Here is an 11,493-nt window from a genome sequence, read left to right on the forward strand (position 1 = left end):
CGACAGCACATGTAAACAAGGGAACAAGACTGGTGGATGGATACTATGAGCAACGACTTTGAAATGGGGTGGTGGGTGGCGCCACCTTTGAACTTGGGAGTTTGGTTGGCCTCCGCGATGACTAAAATAATAACCAGCACACACTCGCTTTGTGCCTTGTTGCACCGAACTGCATATAAATGTTGCAATACATAAACAACCGTCGCACAGATTATATTATCCGCTATACTTTAGCGCAGAGAGAAATTTTATGACGTATTTTCGATTTCCAGGAGCTTCCGCCGCATGCGGGCAGTAAAAAGATGGCCTTCGAGATTCGCGTATGCCATTCTTAGGAAGCCTTTTCTGGGCTGTAATTTGAAGAAATATGTATAAAAAGGTTTAGTAAAAAAGAAAAAAAAACGGTGTGGAAAGCGAGGGGGTGGAGCCCCTAGCCCAGAACTCCACTGGCTTGTGCGGTCCGCCGTGCCTGGTCGAGGCTGGCGAGCCAAGTCTTTGCTCCCTTCCGGAAAGTTTGCCGCCTACTTTCAGCTGTTTTGAAGCCCATCCATGCCCACCCACGACGCCTTGCGCTACTGCCCGTGCATTGACCCGTGCTACCTGCGCCGTCACTTCGTTTTAAACGACTTGTTGCTTTCGTCACCCTCTACTGTAGCATTAGAAATTGTTGACATGATCTCGGAGGTACACGTCCAGTGTGCGATGTTTCCGTGCGCGTTGTAACTTATTCAGTCAGAAAGCATCAAATCTACCAGGATTAAGCACTCGGTTGGCGCGGGTTACACCCGTGTCACCCGCATTGCTTTCGTGTTGGTGTGGTGAATGTGTGCGTATTGCGCTCTTGTCGTCCATGCCTTCTGTATTTATCGTGCGGCCCACGAATATTCCTGGAAAAAACCGCATGTCTCTGCCGCGTGAATGTGTCCTATGTGGTGGGTGCCAGAAATGTGCGGCGGTGTATAATATGTTCGCAGCCAAGTGCTACCGTGCATTCCAGCGAATAGACGCGGCTGCTTATGCATTGTTTTATTCAGTGTTTCTTCATTAGCTTTGTGATTTACTTGCGTCTGCGATAGAATCCACAAGGTACCAGTTGAAAAAGACAACAGGAATTCATGTCGCAACTAGAGAAATTTCTGTTGTACGACAGAAGTTCCTCACGTTTCCGTAGTTGACAGACATTCCTGACGTTACGACAGAAAGTCTGATGTCGCAACAGAAGCATTCTGTCGCGAAGACCAAGATCTCTGAAGTCGCAACAGAAACGTTCTGTCGCGACAACAAGAGTTCTGAAGTCGGAACAACAGCTTTCTATCATGACAGCGACTCTGACATTACGACAGCAATTCTGACGTCGCAACAGAAACATCCGGTCGCGACGGCCAAGAGTCCTGAAGTCGCAACAGAAGCGCTTTCCGTCGCTGCCCTTTAAATTGTTTGTCAGTTTCGGATCGGTGGTGTGCACTGTACTTTTCTCTTGCGCGGTATTCAACCGTGCTTCTCTCAAGCCGGCAATGCTGATAGCACCGACACCGGTATTAAAGTCGACGTCGCCAATTGTTATAATTGTGCCGTGACGACGCGGCACCTACCCGCCTCCTCAAAATCGGCCGCTGATCAAAATCATACCATCTGCGGGAATGGCTGCGTATCCGTTTTGATTTATTTGGTAAGATGTGGCACACAAGCCTGTGGACTTATATGTGCGGTTACACTGTCACATTAGTTAATTTCCCAGAATTATTGCACAAGCTTATGCGAAGCGGAAAAGAAGGTTTCGGTTGTTCCACAAAGTTGCGTGAAAACCTGTCTCGCTCGAGTCTCATTAATCTGGTACAGCGCTGCCGTGAGAAGCCAGTATGCAGTCAGAATGAAGACTCATCCACGAGTGTTTATGTAGCTATTTTGCGTTGAGCACACGAATTATGTGCGCGCTCAAAATTGTAAAGAGCGAGAGACAACTGTCGAAATTAGCAGTAACAACCCTAACTATGTACCCGGTCACCGTTGTCTATTTCCGAATTTCTTATTCAATATGCATATCGTACAGCAAAAGCGATGTTCTATCACTCCACGATGTACTACCTGTCGATGGTAACAACACTTGTGCTCTTCTAGAGATGCGGCAGCTGGCGCTGTGGGGGGAACCCACATCTTGGCTTTTAAAATACAAGTGTAAACAGAAACGCAGACAGCGGTTTTTACTGTTGACATAGCCAAAATGCACGCTAAAACGTAACAGCATCGTGGTGCAGTGGTAAGCTGCTATGCTTCTTACCACAGTCGTGGTGCAGTGGTAAGATGTTAGGCTCGTAATCCTAAGGTCCCAAGTTCGAATCCCGGTTGAGGAAATATTTTTTTATACTTTTTTTACTAAGAAATTTACATTTTCTTAAAGAGGTTTCTCAATTTTTAATTAAATATTCATCAGGTTGTGTTTTCAAAGTGGGACATGACGTCACATTGTGACTAATTTTGTCTTCTTTGCCTTCAATAAGTGCCCTGTTCCTGCTTGACAGTAAAATGCCTCTAGTGTGGTTGAAATATCATAGCAATCAAGCTGTAGAAATCGTACTATAAAGCAAAATTTTTCTTCACTATGTGCTTCACGAACCACCGAGTACACCCACCATTCACCCAGCATGCACACCATTTGCATTTCACCCAGTACGTACATGCAGTATTCACCCAGCACATCCATCATTCACCCACCATTCCCACAGTTCACCCAGTATGTACCCACCATCCTCCCAGCACGCCCAGCATTCACCCACCATTTACACAGGTCACCCAGTAGTCATCCCACCATCCACCCACTACACCCACTATTCACCCAGCCCGCCCACCATTGAGACAAGTCACCCAGTATGTATCCCACCAATACATCCCACCATCTACCACTGTACCCACCATCCACCCATTATACCCACGATGAATTCCACCATAACCACCATGTTTTCCATCATACCCAGCACATTTTCCATCATGCCCAGCATAAAATTCATGATGGGCAATGCTGGGATTTTCAATAGGGTAAGCAAGTGAAACCAAGATTTAACTAGGCTAGACAAAGCTTTCGCTTTGCATACCCAGCGTTAGCTGAGCTAAGCCACAGCCATTTTTTTTTCTGTTTAAAAAGAAGCTGTTCTTTGTGAACCTCGCCGGCTTGCGTGACGGTGGGCGTTGCGGCCTGGCTGTTAACAGACACTTTTAGTACAGCGCCATCACGATACGTACGCAGCATGCAAGCGCTTTGCGAAACGTAGGAGTGTGTGTAACGTCAGGGCTTTTAGTACTGCGAAATTCCTACGTACGTAAACGGGCCAGCGTTGTTAGACCCCGGGCGCGTCGGAACGTGTTGGCCATGTCAGCCAGGACGTCGAACCATCGGTCGAACTGTAGGCCCTATTGATCTCGCCAAGGTTGTTACGTGTGGGTTCGTTCACGCAACGTCGGACTATAATTAGGTCTTTAAGAGACTCTACTTTTATTACACATGCAATACACGAATCATATCGAGAAAAATAAAAACCGAGTGCTCGTTTCTGAGGCTGGCACGGTCATTTGCAATGAACTGTGCCAACAGGACGTCGAGCATTTAGCGCGAGCATTCAGCGCGTACACTGAATACGTTCTCAAGAACAAAGTTGATATCTTTTATTTCTTATGGATTCCCAACGTGGAGCATCCGGGAATGGTTTCGGTGCGTTCGCTTCTCGCAGTAAAGCCAAATCGTAGGCCACTAAAAAGTACAGCCTTCAGTTGGTCGCCTTCGACGCCGACATTTTGCGAAACTTGTCGTGCCTGACGGAAGGACAGCGCAACGGTGGATCGACAACAATACTTTTTATATTTAGCCATCAACTTAAAAGCGACGGACGAATTGTCCGGTTCTATACGTTACGGGAATGAAAGCGCGCGACTGCTTGAATGCCGGTGCTTTTGAGCACAGCCACATGGGGATAATGCTTGCGCCGCTACCGCGGCGCATGCCTAGCTGTGACGCCTTGTCGCCTCGGCGCGCGACATATCAAATTCTTTTGTCTCATGCACTCGCGAACAAACGAGAACCACGAGAGCAGCACGCAATGCTCCCTACGTACGCACGCAAGAATGGGATGCGTGCGTACGCAGCGGCCGCGTGCGCATCACGCACCGTTCTTGTTAAGTTCTGCACATGCGCACTTTGCAGGACGTAGCGATCTTGCGTACGCAACGTCGTTACGTACGCAACGTAGGCAGTACTAAAACTGTCTAATGAACACAGCGCAGCATGCACCCTGCTACATTCCTTTCAGCATCAACAGATGGCGCTGGCCTCCACGCATCAGCGGCAGCGGCGGCGCCAGCCGTTCGCGGGGTAACAAAATCAGCCTCAATTACACCCTCTGAAATAGGATGTAGAGCGAAGCTGGCGCGAAGGTTACATAAGTAGCGCCACCCTAACTGACGTTAGACGACGTTACACAAGCACAACCACCAAATCGACGTACGTCACGTGGCGTGCACGTGCACGGAAGTTCAGCATACATCCCCTTTCTTCTAGGCCTTCCGCAAAGTGCAAGTCCCTCGTTAAATTGATGTTTAAAAGTAAATTGCATCAGGCAATGCAATAAGTATGGCTTGCACACAATCAGCACACATGATAGCTTCGGTGTGTAATACGACTATACGAGAAAACATGATTCTGTTATGCACAAACTGAAAAAGAATGCCCTTTTCTAGCAGACAAAATTGTTGAGGAGCCGGCGTCGTGAACTAGTGCTTGGCGTGAGAATTTTATGTAGCGACACGTTACGTTCTGTGTGGACGGAAAAACGATGGGTGGCAAGTGGTGCTGCTTTGTTGGTTGCGCGAACTTCAGCCTTCGCCATTCGCACATACTGTTTGAATCGATATCGATCGCGTTCAGCCGAGGTTAGGCACTAACAAAACATATGCGCTGGTGCCAGCTCAAGTCTCATTACGGAAAAGGTACTGTCATTTCTGTATTAGAAGCTTCTGGAACGGTACGAGTTTGCAGAATAAACATCTTTTCCTCTGTCTTCCGACGCATGGGTGCCCTGGTGTATCATCAGCACACGCGAGCGTATGGTTGCGGAAGGGGATGGAAAGCTGTGTGTCCATTTCAGCAACGCCTATAGGCTCCGTGCAGTTACCCAGACGGCGATACCGTCGGCTGACTGGTAACGCCACTTAGTGGCCACGAGATAAACTCTGGTGGGAGATGTGCGCGCGCGAATTCATGCGTGAATTCAGGCGCGGGAGCTTTGCGAGCCATGTCCAGCGGCGTGCCCACGTTACTGGCGACTGGTTTCGGCGATCTTAACGACCTAAGCTGTTTCTTCCGCGGCGGAACCTTCGTAAAGGACGACTCCTTTTAGAAGCCGATCATGTGTATGACGTGAAAGAGCTGCTGCATGATGGAGGTTCGGAAATCACGACGAAGTGCATACCGCAAACCAGAATCAACGCACCTGCGAGATATGTCAAGATTGACGTAAGTTGCCCAAATATTAATAGTATTGTTTGAGAGCTGAAAGTTACATTTTTTAGGTTGACAAAAACAGAAGGGTGCTGGCGGCGAGGTGCAATTGCCAGGCAGGACTGGCTGGAAAATGCAAACACGCTGCTGCTGCTGTCGCGCTGTTTGTGCACACCACCACGTGCGACAGCAAAACAATTCGACCACGAGCATCGGGCGTTCCTGCTTCCTGGAAATATTACCCCAAGCACTCACTAGTCGAAGGCACCTTGAAAGAGCCTGGTAGGGTTTCATCACAACGCTCATCTGACTGAAAACGTTTATCACAAGGTTGGCAGATTGAAGAGCACTTATTATAGACCATGGTTTCACATTTCAGTACGTGCCAAGAGTTTTCCCGTCACTCACGTCCTTCAATTCTTTGATAGCATAAATTTCCCACTAGTGGATGCCATACGTGCAGAATCCCAAAGCTTATCTCCTGCGCCCACACAAGCCATCTCTCCTGGGTCACATTCATTAATCCTATTTGACTGGGAACGAATTTACCAAATATTTCACAGCTTTTCTTCTGAGCTCTACGAGGGCAGGCTCATTCTGAAAAGCATCAACTCCATCGAGAGGTTAGTAATTTTTTTTGTTACCTGCACGAGTGACCAATGCTTTTGATTGTAGGGTAGTCCAACATTCAGGCAGAGCTAAATGTTATATGAATTGCATAAACATGCAGAATTACCGATCAGTTCTTCTTGGCATTCCCCGTGTAGGTTGCTTGAACCACTTCTGCAAGTTTACAGAAAATACGTGGCAATTGAACCAGGGGATGTAGCCACTTTGTGTGCATGGACATTGGCAAACAAAGCTCTCTGGGGAAACGAAAGGTTTCCCAGAATTACTGCCACAAAGGTGGGACAGGTCGTGTATTTGGAATTGACAGGAAAGCATTTTTCTCTGTACATTCAGTGAATATGTATTATCAGTGATAAAATTTTGTTTTAGGCACACAGGACCCTGACTTGCCCTGAGGAGGGCCTTTATGACCGTGCAAAGCGCATGGTAATGGAGGTGCCCTTCAGTGGTCCCTCTGTCCAGTATGGAGTGGCAATGGAGCCGAAAGCTCGTGTAGCATTTTCGAAAGAGTATGAGGTGACAGTCGCAGAATTCGGATTAGTTGTGTGCCCCGAGGATCCTTGGCTGGCATGTTCACCTGACGGCATATTTAGGTAAGCAGTTCCGCAAACTTATTTTGTTCAGACCACACCAGCGTGTTTTTTTTTCAGAGACAAATATGGAGAAATCATCCTGCTTGAAATAAAGTGCCCGTACAGCCGTAGAAACACCACATTGAAGAATAAGCCCTTGCTAAATTAATTGTGTGGCGATGAAGTAACCTCCCTACGACGTAGTCATCGGTACTTCACTCAAGTTCATATGTGCATGCATGTGCTGGGACTCGTTGTGTGCCACTTTTATGTGTACTCGAGCGCAGACATGCTAATGATACCTGTCAAGAAAGAGAGTGACTTCCTGCTGCCTGCAGTACCAAAGCTGAGGCGCTTTTATTTTCAGCACTTTTTGAAGGCATTACACGAAAGTGCAGGCCTATGAGGCAAACCCACAGAATGAAAATGCGGACTGCAAAACAAAACCGCACACACGTGAAAGGGCTGGAAGCATGCCATTCCTGTGTATTCAAGCATAGACACATCAATAACGTGATCAACTTCCTGTCATCTGCACAGCCAAAATGGTGATATTTTGATACAATTAGAGATGTGCTGGCTTTGATATTTACACCAAAATATACATATATGTGGGCTGTGCAATAAATACACTTCATATAACGTCCTTTGCAGGGCAAGTCCCCCTCTTCATTCACTGTTTTGCCAAGATAGGACTTTTCAAATTGGTTATTACAGCTACCATATGCAGGATTGCATCTGCTTAAGATGTGAGTTCACACGGAATCTTATGTGTGATATCAAATATTTTCAGTAGTTGAATAATCCTCTCAACATGTATTCGTACTGACGCAGTTTCATATGTTGCATTTACTTCCGATTCAGTGAACTGCTGACTACTAGCAAACAGTGGCATTACCAATGTCGCTTTCTGGGTACCGACACCTGTCTTTATGCCAGGAAAACCCTTGTCTGCTAAGACCAGGTCCCCTGGCTCTAGTAGCGACAGACATCCAGACTCAACAGTTGCCACTGAATCTGTAGTCCGTCCACCAAATCCTTTTGAGACAAAAGTGACCATGCCGTTGGGTGCAATGCCAATTAAATATTTCATTGTATGCCTACTCTTGCAATGTGAATACCATAGGTTCTGTTTTTCCACTCCATTTGGGATTTCAGTTTCAAGCTCCGTGCAGTCAATAAAAGAGCTCCAAGGACAGAAAATGGCATGCCATGCCTCAACTTTCCTCAATGCACAACTCGCTCACGGCCCTCCTCATGGGTGGCAAAACGCTTAAAAGAACAGCAAAAATGTTAAACCTGACAGCTGTCAAAGAATGAAACTTCTCTTCATGTTCGGTAACTGAGCTGTGACCAGCGAAAATGGGTTGTTTATATAAAGGCCCACAGCTTTTGTCAATAAATGTAGTGCTACATCTTCCCACGCCCGTAGCGCAGACCTCCTTGTGGCTAATATAGCATGATGCATATTCATCGGTCAACTCAGAAGTGAAGGTGAATTCACTGCTGAAGGACGAGTGTCCATCTTCTGTCCTTGTTGACACCTGGAAGCAATAAGTTAAAAGACAATCACTAATCAATACTCCAACCCTGACATAGGATATGCTTTCTTACGTGAACAAATCGCAGCCCAGAATCAAAGAGAGCGCCTTGAGTGCTGTCAGAACTCACTGGACTGTTGTCGCTGCCAGCAGCTTGAGGCTCCAGAATTATGACCTCCACACTTTGCTCGTGTACATTAGCAGCCTATGAAATGTAAATGAACGAATAAATGAGCATTTATTTTAGTTTTTGCTGCACAAGAACCGTGGGCGATGAAAACAGGGCCTGGAAAAAAGCAGGCTTCATCGTCCACATAAACTAACTTCATTACCGCTTCAGCTGCTTGTCCATGCACCTCAGCAGTCTGCTTGTCCAGCAGGATCCTTTGCTTTAGCCTTCTTATTTTCCTAGTGGGATTGAAGTGCATTTACCGAATAAACAGAGATTTCAATATTCACCTAGTCCAAAGAGAGTTGAAAGTCGCATAATATATGACACAGATCTTCAGTAACTGTGAGCAAAGAGCTCTGTATGATAATGTTAATGTGGATCCCTTCCTACCTGACATAGCGGTCGTCAGATAGTGGGCCAGGTGCTGCCCTGTATGTAGCAGGAAATATGGAGGGGTAGTAGGCTGGATGCCCCTCCTCATTCACCTTTACACCGCCCACAAAGTGTTTGCTGCAGATCCTTGTGTATGGAGTAGGTTGCCAGCCTGCGCTGTCCTTGCTGCGGACAAAACAGTTTGTGTGGGCAACAACCACAAAAAAATTGTTAACTGTGCAGTCTGACGCCTCAAATCGACACATGTGTCATGAAGGACCTCGTAGTGGAGGTCTCCCGACTAATTTAAGCCACCTTAGATACTTTAACATGCACTGACATCGCACAACACACGCGTTGCGTGTTTAAAAACACCTATCCTCCTCGATCAACATCTCAATCTCATCGTTAGACGATACCTGCGGTGTCCAAACTGTTTGTGCTAGACTCCATCGAAACGCAGCTGCCACAGGCGGGGCCTAACCGTCGTCGTCGGCACAGTTTGTCTAGCGCCTAACACCTGAGCTACGGTGGCGGGGCAATAACACAAAAATGACGCGAACCCTAACACATCAGGCCTGTTAAGGCTACGTGCCACGAAGCAAACGCTAAGATGTAGCCAAAATTGCATATTCTAAGCTCTGTACGTTCAGCGGGTAGTGTTTACAACCCTGTTAGACTTTAAGGCGAATAACAGGCGATCTCATTCCAACTTCACATATGACTATCAAAATAATGCATTGTATCTCGTACAGTTATGTGAAGGAAGCATCCTGAACGATAAGCAAATGAATGCAACAACACATGAACTGCGCACGTTTGGTAGGGTGCTGCTGCGACTCACTTCTGTCGTCGGACAAGAGCAATCCAGCGTTCCCGTCGCTTCGGTTCTTACGGCTTGCTGGGGAACCTAAAAAAACTTGTTCCAGGCTAGTTCGCGCAGGTGCTGTGGCAATTCACAACGCAGCAATCCACGTTAGAACATGGCATGTTGCTGTTGCAATCCACCACCGACACACTCAGACCGCTCAAACACACACACGTTCGGAGAGCTTCGCACGCGCGTCTCCCACCAGCTCATCGCATTCCGCCGCGAGAGGCGCCCTCGTCTGCACCGCAGTTGCTCCTGCACGGAGCCTATACACTGGCCCTTGAACAAAAAGGGGCACCTTGCAAGTTTACAGTACCTCGCTCTATCCACGTTGGCTTGCGAGCCCTTGTTACTTTATCTCCTGGTCAAATTTGCCTTACCTCTTGGTCGCAGACCCCCACCCCCCCTGCCTCGTTTTGTGGACTGTCGTAGGTGCGGCCAAAAGAACTAGCCTCTTTCCGACGGACGCAAACGGACGCCGACGCGGATACCAGCGCCTACCTATGGTTAGCGCTTTAGGCCTATCACAGTTGCCGGATTCCTGCGTCTTCAACGACTGACCTGAGGCTATTTCAACTATTAGGATGAAGAAAACTGCTTTTGTAGTTTAGTTCTGTCCATATAGATCTGAAGTAAACTGTTCGTTTTGTACTGTCCACACACAAAAAGCGAGAAGCGACGACGCGGCCCACTTTAAGTAACTGTACGCCCTTACAAAAATTAATAAATATTCCTAAATACTAAAAAACAAAAATAAAAAGTCTATAGACTTTTTATAGACGACCTTGCCTTTCTATAGATTTGGACTTTTTTATACAAAGTCTATAGACTGTGTATAGACGAAACTCGATAAAGTTTCTATTTCTTTTTGTCTATTCACAGTCTATAGATGGCCTATAGAAATAGGTCGATGAAGTGTTTGATTCAGAATAACATTACCAGAACAATTACCAGAATAACACTCTACCGGGTATGTTGCTCAATAACCCAAGAAAATTTTGGAGCGTCATTAACCCCTCTGAAACGTCTCGAATAATACTAACGAATTCAAGTGACGAACCAATATCCGACACTGCCTGTGCAAATGTACTGAACGATGTTCTTTCGAGCTTTTTTTCACATGGTGAAACTACGGATTTGCCTCAACTGGATCATAGCAACTTCCTCCCAATGTACCCTGTAGTCATCCACCCTGATGGTATAGCTAAAATATTTGACAATCTTAAGATATCTTCCAGTGCTGGTGTCGATCTCATTACTACAAAGTTCCTAAAAAGTACGAAAATGTATTCATCACTTGCCTTAACTAAAATATTTCAGCAATCATTGGAAAACGGTGAACTACCGGCCGATTGGAAGATAGGTAAGGTGGTTCCTGTACATAAATCTGGTAATAAACACTCGCCTTTTAACTACCGGCCCATATCTATTACCAGCATCCCATGCAAAATCTTGGAGCATATACTCTTTTCACATATTGTCACTTTCCTTGAATCAAACTCGTTTTTTCATCCTTCTCAGCACGGTTTTAGGAAGTCTTATTCATGCGAAACACAGCTACTCTTATTCACGCACAAACTTCACGCAATTTTAGACTGCCGCTCTATCGCCGACTGCATCTTTCTAGATTTCGCGAAGGCATTTGATAAGGTTTCCCATCATCTTTTGTTACTAAAGCTGCGCATGGTAGGATTAGACACTAACATTCTAAAATGGATTGAAGTGTTCCTTACCCATCGTCAGCAATTTGTTTCCGTCAATAATGTTAACTCCGCCGTTCACCCTGTTCTTTCCGGTGTGCCCCAAGGCACTGTCTTGGGGCCCCTGCTTTTTCTTATATTTATCAATGA

At 46.4% G+C, this 11,493-nt stretch overlaps 1 pseudogene; it reads right to left on the reverse strand.

Moving 5' to 3' along the window:
* Window positions 1-7,048: 7,048 nt before the first annotated feature.
* On the reverse strand, window positions 7,049-9,830 carry LOC139052976 (uncharacterized; annotated as a pseudogene).
* Between the last annotated feature and the right edge of the window lie 1,663 nt (window positions 9,831-11,493).

This window comes from Dermacentor albipictus, unplaced genomic scaffold (assembly GCF_038994185.2).
Source record: "Dermacentor albipictus isolate Rhodes 1998 colony unplaced genomic scaffold, USDA_Dalb.pri_finalv2 scaffold_48, whole genome shotgun sequence".
NCBI classification, from domain to species: Eukaryota; Metazoa; Arthropoda; class Arachnida; order Ixodida; family Ixodidae; genus Dermacentor; species Dermacentor albipictus.